We start from the raw sequence: 11,019 nt of genomic DNA, 5'->3' as shown, positions 1-11,019 counted from the left end.
CCAACTTTACAACTTTTAAGGCACCAGCAACAGGAAAATGGAGGTGGAAAGAATCTGACTTAGAGAAGCAAAAGTGAACAGGCCTCCCTGATTCAAAATGGCCTACATGGCAGTTCTCAACAGGGGTGACTATGGCTCACAGGACATTAAATAATGTCTGAAGATATTTTTGTTTGTTACTTCATGGGAGCGGGTGTTGTTACTGGATGCTAGTGCGTAAAGGCCAGCATGCTGCTAATACTATATAGTGCCGAAGATGCCCCTAAAAAGAAAGGCTGTGTCTACAAAGGAACTGGATTCATGACTCAGGCTGTCCCCACAGTAAAGAGTCACAGGCAGGGCTGATGTCAGCAGTGCCAACTGTGAGAAACCTTGCTCTGTTTATTATGTTTATTATTATTTATTATATTATTTAGTATGTTTATTATGAGATATTTGGCAACATTGCCAAATGCTATTTTTTTAATAAAAAAAATAGCAATGCTTACAACAAAATTCAACTAAAATGTATTAAAAATCAGAAGTTCTCAAGCTTCGCTGTATTTTAGAATCATCTGGGGATCATTTTAAAATCCTAAAGCTCAGGCTTCACCACATCAGTTACATCAGTTCTATGGACAGAATGTATGAATTAGTTTGTTTTTTAAATCTCTTCAGGTGATTTCAATGAGTACTCATAATTAAGAACAAGTATTATAGACCAGAAAGTGTCAAATTGTGATGTATGCATAAGCCCAGCTCTGCCAAGAATGGTTTTTGCATTTCTAAAATGTTGGAAGAAAAGGTAGGAAGGAAGAGAGGGAGGGAGGGTGAAAGAAAAGAAAAAGAAAAAAGAAAGGAAAGAAAAAATAAAAGTCAAAAAAATAAGGAAAACTCAAAAGAACATCTTGTGAAACATGAAAAGTATATTGCTGTATCCAAAAATAACATTTTATTGGCAGATAGCTACACTCTTTTTTTTTTTTTTTCTTTTATAGCCCTTGTTTAACATTTCTTGTCAATGTTAAAAAGGCAGAGCTGAAGAACGATGATAGATATTTACTGTCTGGCCATTTATAAGAAAATTTTACAGGCCCCTGTGAAAGAACAGTGGTTCTCAAACTTTAATGTGAATATAAATCCCTTTGGGATCTCACTAAAATGCTGATTCTATAAAGGCAGATCTGCATTTTTTACCTTTTCCAGGTGATTACATCCTACCAGTTCACCCACTCCACTTGGGAGCCATAGGGCAGATTATATATTTTATCAAAACTGGGTCTCTGCAGCCCTGTGAAATGGCAAGACCCTTTCAGGAGGTCTGTGACATCAAAATTCTTTATAAAAGTACTGAGATGTTCTCAACGTTTTTCATTGTATTGCTTTCATATAATAAAACTAGTTATGCTGTATGAAACAGACCATGTTTACCAAAATGTACTAATTAGTGGTAGGTACATTTCCCCCCACCATATATTCTCAATTAAAACAATTAAATTAAATTAAAAAGCTGCTTCAGTTAAGAATGTCTTTTCATACTTTTTCAGCTTTACTGAGGTATAACTGATAAGTAAAAATATACATTTACGTGTATATCATGACATTCGAGATAGATGATAGATAAATGATAGATGCATAGATACATAGATATATAGACAGAATAAATAGTTCAGCTGCATTCTTTTGCAGAGATTTATTCAGTTTTCCCAACACCATTTATTACAATTCTCCATTGTGTATTCAGACACCATGTTTTAGATTTTATTTATTTATTTATTTATTTGAGAGAGAGAATGAGATAGAGAGCATGAGAGGAGGCAGGTTCAGAGGGAGAAGCAGACTCCCTGCCGAGCAGGGAGCCCGACGCGGGACTCGATCCCGGGACTCCAGGATCATGACCTGAGCCGAAGGCAGTCGCTTCACCAACTGAGCCACCCAGGCGCCCCATCTTTCTTTTTTTTTTAATAAAGATTTTATTTATTTATTTGAGAGAGAATGAGATAGAGAGAGAGCATGAGAGGGGGGAGGCTCAGAGGCAGAAGCAGACTCCCTGCCGAGCAGGGAGCCCGATGCGGGACTCGATCCCGGGACTCCGGGATCATGACTGAGCCAGAGGCAGTCGCCCAACCGACTGAGCCACCCAGGCACCCCAGACACCATGTTTTAGATTAGTTAACTATATATATGTTTATTTCTGAGGTCTCTATTCTGTTTCACTGATGTCTGTTTCTATGCTAATATCAAACTGTTTTGATTTCTATAGCTTTGTAATAGTTTCAAGTCAAGGAAAATTAAATATAAAAAAACTATAAAAACTTAAAAACTACAAAACTATAAAAATAACTGTACCTACAATAAGTTATTAATGGACGCATGTTGAGTTAGTAAGTGTCTCCATTAGGCTCAGGTCATGATCTCAGGGTCCTGGGATCCAGCCCTGTGTGGGGCTTCCTGCTCAGAAGGGAGTCTGCTTCTCCCTCTCCCTCTGCTCCTCTCACCAATTTGTGAACGCTCTCTCTTTCTCAAATAAATAAATAAATAAAATCTTAAAAAAAAGAAAACATGTAAATTCATACATCAAAAAACATTAAATGTGAGAAAATAAAAATAAAACTATGGTTTTTGTACACTATTAATGATAAGTTGTTACCAGCTTAAAGTAGACGGTTATAACTATGACATGTTTTATGTAAACCTCATGGTGACCACATAGCAAAAACCTAAAATTGATACATAAAAGAGAGAAAGGAATAAAAGCACTACAGAAAATCATTAAGTCACAAAAGAAGAAAGTAAGACAAGAAGAGAACAAAGAAAGTACAAATTAGCCAGAAAACAAAAAAAGATAGCAATAATACATCTTTACCTACCAATAATTACATTAAATGTAAACATTAAATCTCTCAATCAAAAGAAATACAGTGGTTAATGAGTTAAACAACAGCAACAACAACACAAACAAGAAACAACTATTTACTGTCTACAAGAGGCTCACCTCAGTTTAAAGGCACACATAAGCTAAAAGTGAAGATGAAAAGTGATATTTCATGCAAATATTAAATGAGTCAAAGAAGAAATTTAAAATAAAACCCTGAAACAAATAAAATGGAAACCCATATACCAAAACTCCTGGGATACACCAAAAGCAGTTATAAGAGGCAAATTTATAGTGATAAATGTCTACATTAAGGAAAAAGATCTCAAATAAACAACCTAACATTATGACTCAAGAAACCACAAGAGAAAAGGAACAAATGAAGCCCAAATTAAGCAGAGAAAAGAAAAACAAAAACCAGAGCAGAAATAAATTAATAGAGACCAGAAAAACAATAGAAAAGCCCAATGAAACTAAAAGTTTTTTTTTTTAATTTTATTTATTTATCAGACAGACAGAGAGAGCACAAGCAGGAGGAGGGCCAGGCAGAAGGAGAAGCAGACTCCCCACGGAGCAGGGAGCCTGATGTGGGGCTCGATCCCAGGACCCTGAGATCATGACCTGAGCCGAAGGCAGACGCTTAACCGACTGAGCCAACCAGGCATCCCTAAAAGTTGCTTTTTTTTTCTAAAGAAAAACAAATTTGACAAACCATTACCTAGACCCATTTAAAAAAAGAGAGAGAGAAAGAAAATCTAAATCAAATTAGAAATGAAAGAGTAGACATACGGGGCGCCTGGGTGGCTAGTTGGTTGAGCGACTGCCTTCGGCTCAGGTCATGATCCTGGAGTCCCAGGATCGAGTCCCACATCAGGCTCCCTGCTCAGCAGGGAGTCTGCTTCTCCTTCTGACCCTCCCCCCCTCTCATGCTCTCTCTCTCTATCTCATTCTCTCTCTCAAATAAATAAATAAAATCTTTAAAAAAAAAAGTAGACATACAAATGATGCAATAGAAATATGAAGGTTCATAAAACACTATTTTGAACAATTATACACCAACAAATTGGATAACCTAGAAGAAACAGATAAATTCCCAGAAACAAATAACTTACTGAGACTGAATCATGAAGGAAAAGAAAATCTTAGCAGATTAATAACCAGTAAGAAGTTTGAATCAATAATCAAAAGTCTATCGACAAGTAGAAATCCAGGACCAAATGGCTTCACTGCTGATTCTACCAAACATGTAAAGAAGACTTAATACCAAACGTTCTCAAACAATTCCAGAATTTTAAAGACAGGGGACAATTCCAAACTCATTAACCTGATGAAGACAGCATTTTCCTAGCACCAAAGCAAGACAAGGACACTATAAGAAAACAAAATTACTAATCAATATCCCTGATGAACATAAATGCAGAAATTTTCAACAAGATATTAGTAAACATAATTCAACAGCATATTATAAGTATTATACACCATAATTAAGTGGAACTTATCCTTAGTGACAAGTATGGTTCCTTATACAAAAATCAATAAATATGTCACATTAACAGAGTGATAAAAAATCATGATCATCTCAGTAGATGGAGAAAAAGCATTGAAAAAATTCAACATCCCTTCATGACAAAAACGCTGAACAAATTAAAACTATTTTAAAAAGTGCATGGCTAACATCAGACTAAACAAAGAAATGGTGAGCGCTGTGAATTGTGCAAGACTGTTGAATCACAGATCTGTACCTCTGAAACAAATAATACATTATATGTTAAAAAAAAAAAAAAAGGAAGAAGATAGCAGGAAGGGAAAAATGAAGGGGAGAAAATCAGAGGGGGAGGCGAACCATGAGAGACTATGGATGAGAAACAAACTGAGAGTTCTAGAGGGGAGGGGGGCGGGGGGAGGGGTTCGCCCGGTGATGGGTATTAAGGAGGGCATGTACTGAATGGAGCACTGGGTGTTATACACAAACAATGAATCATGGAACATTACATCAAAAACTAATGATGTAATGTATGGTGACTAACATAACATAATAAAATTTAAAAAATGCGGGGGAGAAAAACAATGAAAAGCTGCAAGTTTTTCCTCTAAGATCAAAAAGAAGACATAGTGACCACTCTTGCCACATGTATATAACATAGTACAGGAAGGCCTAACCAGAGAAATTACACAAGAAAGCGATATAAAAGGTATCTAAATAAAAAAGGAAGAAGTAAAGTTGTCTCAGTTTGCAGATCGTATGGTCTTACACCTAGAAAACTCTAAAGACCCCACCTAAAAACTGCTAAAAATAATAATTTAACAACATCATAGGATATAAAATCAATATAGAACAAACAGACACATTTCTATATACAGTTGGCCCTGAACAAAATGCGTTTCAACTGTTTAGGTCCACCTATAAATGGATATTTAACAGTACAGTACTATAAATGTATTTTCTCTTCTTTATGATTTTTCTAATAATGTTTTCTTTTTCTAGCTTACTTTATTATAAAAATACATATATAATACATATAACATACAAAGTATGTGTTAATCAACTACTTATGTTCAGTTAGCTCTTGGTCAACAATAGGCTATCAGTAGTTGTTTTTTGGGGAGTCAGAATTTACAAGTGGATTTCAATGGCACTGGGGGGAGTGAGTGCCCCTACCCCTCATATTTTTTAAGGGTCAACTGTATTAGCAATAAACTATCAGAAAGGGAAAGTAAGAAAACAATCTCATATAAAATAACATCAAGCAGAATAAAATATTTAGGAATAAATTTAACCAGAGAGATGAAAGACCAGTTCAAATTTTTATGGAAATTGAAAAAATAATCCTAAAATTCATATGGAACCACAAAAGACCCCAAGGAGCCAAAGCAATCTTGAGAAAAAAAGAACAAGCCTGGAGGCATTACATCCTAATTTCATACTATATTATAAAGCTATAGTAATCAAAAGAGCATGGTACTGGCATAAAAACAAATGCATAGGCCAATGGAACAGAATAGAAAGTTTAGAAATAAAACTATGCATTCACAGTCAACTAATCTTTGACAAGAGTGCCATAACATACAATGCAAAAACAAAAGTGTGTTCAATAAATGTCTTTGGGAAAACTGGGTATCCACATGCAAAAGACTGAAACCGAACTATCTTTTACCATACACACAAAAAAACTGCAAAATTTCTATAAGCAGTATAGGGAAAAATCTCCTTGATGTTGATTTTGGCAACAATTTTTTGGATAAAACACCAACGGCACAAGCAATAAAAGCAAAATTAGCAAGTGGGACTACACCAAACTAAAAAGTTTCTTTCTGCATTGCTAAACGAAAAGGCTGCATACCATACTGGAGAAAATATCAATATACTATATGTCTAATGAGAATACCTAAAATATATAAGAAACCCATAAAACACAATAGCAAAAAAACACACAAAAACAAAAGCTGATTAAAAATTGGGCAAAGCAATGTCTGCAATAGCCAAACTGTGGAAAGAGCCGAGATGCCCTTCAACACATGAATGGATAAAGAAGATGTGGGCCATATATACAATGGAATATTACTCAAGCATCAGAAAGGACAAATACCCAACTTTTACATCAACATGGATGGGACTGGAGGAGATTATGCTCAGTGAAAGAAGTCAAGCAGAGAAAGTCAATTATCATATGGTTTCACTTATTAGTGGAACATAAGGAATAGCATGGAGGCCATTAGGAGAAGGAAGGGAAAAATGGGGGGGGGTGGGAATTGGAGGGAGAGATGAACCATGAGAGACTATGGACCTGAGAAACAAACTGAGGGTTTTAGAGGGGAGGGGGGTGGAGGGATGGGTTAGCCCTGTGATGGGTATTAAAGAGGGCACATTCTGCATGGAGCACTGGGTGTTATACGAAAACAATGAATCATGGAACACTACATCAAAAACTAATGATGTATTGTATGGTGACTAACATATCATAATAAAATTAAATTAAATTAAAAAAAGAAAAATTGGGCAAAGGACATGAATAGACATTTTTTACAAAGATAACAAATGGCCATCAGGTACATAAAAAGTGCTTGTCAGGGTGGCTGGGTGGCTCAGTCGGTTAAGCGTCTGCCTCAGCTCAGGTCATGATCCCAGGGTCCTGGGATCGAGTCCCGCATTGGGCTCCCTGAGCAGCAGGGAGCCTGCTTCTTCTCCCTCTGTCTGCCTCTCTGCCTGTGTGTACTCTCTCTCTGTCAAATAAATAAATAAAATCTTTAAAAAAAAGTGCTTGTCATCACTAATCATCAGACAATGCTTATCAAAACCACAAAGAAATAAAACTTCACGGTTGCTGAGATGGCTATTATGAAAAAGAAAAGAGTAACAGACATTGGGAAGAATGTGAGGAAAGGAAACCCTCATACATGGCTGTTGGAAGTGTAAATTAGTAAAGTCATTATGGAAAACAACATGGAGATTCTTCAAAAATTTGAAAATAGAACTCCCATACAATAGTATGTATATCCATTTCAGGTTATACGTATCTGAAGAAAATTAAATCAGTATCTCTAAGAGCTATCTGTACTCCCACATTAATTGTAGCATTACTTACAATAGCCAGGATATGGACAGAACCTTAGTACCCATCAAAGAATGAAGGATAAAGAAAAGGTAATGTAGATATACAATAGAGTATTATTCAGCCTTAAATAGAAGAAAATCCTGCATTTACAATAATCTGAGTGAACCTGGACGGCATCATGCTAAAGGAAATAAAACAGACACAGAAAGACAAATATTTGTATGATGACACTTATATATGGAATCTAAAAAAGAAAAAAAAGTTGAACTCACAGAAATATAAAGTATACTTGTGGTTTCCAGGGGCTGAGCATGGGAGAAATGGGGAGATTTTGGTCAAGGGTTCAAACTTTCAGATATAAGGTGGATAAGTTTGGAGATCTAATGTACAGCATGGTGATTATACAGTACAATACCCACAATACTCTATTATACACTTGAACATTTATAGGAGAGTAGTTCTAAGCATTCTCATCACACCACATACACAAAAGGTAAGTATTTTGGTGATAGATGCGCTAATTACTTGAACGTGGCAATCATTTCACTATATATACATATATGAAATTTTACATTGTAGTCTTTAAATATATGAAGTTTTATTTGTAAAAAAAGGAGACTAAAGTAGATTTCTAATAAGAAAAGATAGTATTCTTCCTAAGACTGGATTTTTTTCTCTCTCTCTCTTTATGCTTTGATTTTTATTGTGGCTGATTAACTGAATAAAGTCCTTTGTGTTCATTTAAAAAAAAAAAGTGGGTAGAAAAAATAGGTGAAAAGTCTGTCTTCAACAAATGATTTTGGGAAAGCTGATATCTAAATGAAAAAGGATGATGCTGACCCTTATACAGTTAACTCAAATTGGATCAAAGATGTAAATGTAAAAGATAAAATTATAAAGCTTTTAGAATAAAACCTAGGATAAAAGCTTCATGACATTGGCTATTGCAATGATGTCTTGGGTATGATACCAAAACACAAACAATACAAGTAAAAATAGGTAAATTGGATTATATAAATGTTAAAAATTATGTGCATCCAAAGAGTAATCAACAGAATGAAAGGCAACATGAGATGGCAGAAATATTTGGAAATCATATCAATGATAAGGGGTTAACATCCAGCATATATAAAGAACTCCTAGAATTCAAGAATTAAAAATAAAACTCAACATTAAAAAAAAGAGCAAATGATTTGAATAGACATTTCTCCAAAGAAAATTAAAAATGGAATTAACATACAATCCAGCAATTCTACGTCTAAACAGATATGCAAGAGAATTGAAAGCAAGGTGTCCAAAAGATATTTATTTGTTCACCTGTGTTTATAGTAGTGTTCTTAATAATAATCAAAACGTAGAAGCAACCCAATTTACAACCATGCACAAATGGATTAACCAAATGCAGTACCTATTTATACACAATGGAATATTATTCAGCCTTAAAAAAGAGATTCTGAGACATGTTACAGAAAGGATGAACCTTGACGACATTAATGTCAGTGAATTAAGCCAGTCACACACACACACACACAAAAATTAATGGAGATAGGAAGTGGAATGTTGATTGCTAGGGGGCAGTTTTAGTTTTTCAAGATGCAAAGAGTTCTACAGATTGTACAACAATGTGAATGTACTTAATGCTACTAAACTATACATTTAAATGGCTAAGATGGTAAATTTTATACTACGTATATATATTTTAAAAAGTGGTGACTTCTTGCCAGCACTTTCAACTGGCATCCTTTGTTGTCCTCTCACTTGTTCTGATGAAATCAGTTGCCATGTCATGAAGTAACTGAAAAGAAGCTTATCTGAAAGATAATCAAGATAAGCCATATCTCAGGTCAGCAAAGTATGAGGAATTGGGGCTTTGGTCAAACAGCCCGTATGGAACTACAAGTGAATTGGTAGTAGATTTTTCCTCTATAGATGAGACCCAGCCTCAACCAACTATTTGACAGCAGCCTCATTAACAGAACCTAGGACACACGATGAGCTAAAGTTTAAGGAAATTTGTTATGCAGAAATAGATAACTAATACAGTCTTAGCTCTGGTGTTTGCCTACAGCTCTACAAAAGAAATGACCTTGTTTTTTTTTTTTTTTCTTTTAATACATGAAGATACAGTGACAATATAAAAAAGTGTATATTTCAAGAGGAGTTTGTCTAAAAGCAGTCTAACTTAAATCAATTTAAAAGAATAAAGTTAGGGACGCCTGGGTGGCTCAGTTGGTTAAGCGTCTGCCTTCGGCCCAGTTCATGATCCCAGGGTCCTGGGATGGAGCCCCATGTCGGGCTACCTGCTTGGTGGGGAGTCTGCTTCTCTCTCTGCCTGCCACTCCCACTGCTTGTGCTCTCTTTCAAATAAATTAATAAATAAATTCTTTAGAAAGATGAAAGAATCAAGTTAAGGCAAAAACAAAATAAAACAAGATTGGAATCACTTTGACCTTACCATCAAGAATAAGGAAATTGGAAGCCGGGAGTGACATCTGCTATTGTAACTACATATATAAGACAGCAGTTCCCTTTGCAAGGATTTCCTTGTTAGTTAATATCAAACCTCTTTTTCTCCCCAGGAAAACAAATTAAGAACTACGTAGGGAAAGACAAAAAGACGGAAGAGTCATACGGAATTGTCTGTTTTTCCCTAACATCATCCAGTTTAGGATCTAGTACAGAATGGCAAATACACTGAGTTAGGAGTAAACAAAGTCTCTGCAACTGGGAAGATAAGAACATGCATAGGATCAGTTCCTTTGCTTCATGGCCTGCACTGTATTGTTTACTCTGTCCTGTATAAGGTCTCTGAGACTGGCTCCAGACACAAAAGGTCCCAACATTTCTGCCATAGAGACATATTTTTTTGCAATGATTTTAGTTACTGCAGTTAAAAATATGTGTGGGTAGAGGACATTTCAAGATCTGGTAATATTCTATAAATCAAGTTCAGTGATTTCATTTCTCCCTCTCCAACAAGAATCTGCTGGTTCACAGAATTCTCACATGAAATATTACTAGCAATTCGATACTATTAGAGTTCTATATACCTTATCATACTATTCCAGGATTCCTAAAACTCTAAAACAAAGGAGGAGGAGGAGGATGATGATGATGATGATGATGATGATGATGATGATGATGATGGTGATGATGGTGATGATGGTGATGATGGTGATGATGATGACGATCTGTTCTCATATGAACTTACTTGGTGCCAAAAGCAGACCTGAATAGACAAAAAAGAGGCTCTTTATTGGCTTTATTTATCTAACTCCAGCTCTCCAGAAGGATTGAAGCATTGAATTTGAGGTAGTACCTGGACCTTCCTGTAGCATACACTGTTGTACCATGTTACCTTTCAAAGACCCAAATTCTTCCAAATTCTAAAATAAATATGGCATCAGAGGTTTTGGAAAAGAAGCTAAAGACTTGTACTTTTGTTTTCAGCTATAACCCAAACAAAAATTACCCATACCCTTACAGTTGGTCCTATGGTCAAAGCTCTTGAGTCTTATTTTAATGCACTTACAGAGAACTGCTCAACAACTACAGAAAACTTCAAGATCAATAGATAGTGTTTCACCTAAGAAGATTTCTGCTATTCTTTAC

Source organism: Neomonachus schauinslandi, chromosome Y (genome assembly GCF_002201575.2).
Source record: "Neomonachus schauinslandi chromosome Y, ASM220157v2, whole genome shotgun sequence".
Taxonomy (NCBI): Eukaryota; Metazoa; Chordata; class Mammalia; order Carnivora; family Phocidae; genus Neomonachus; species Neomonachus schauinslandi.
Note: the sequence above shows the minus strand (reverse complement) of the source record.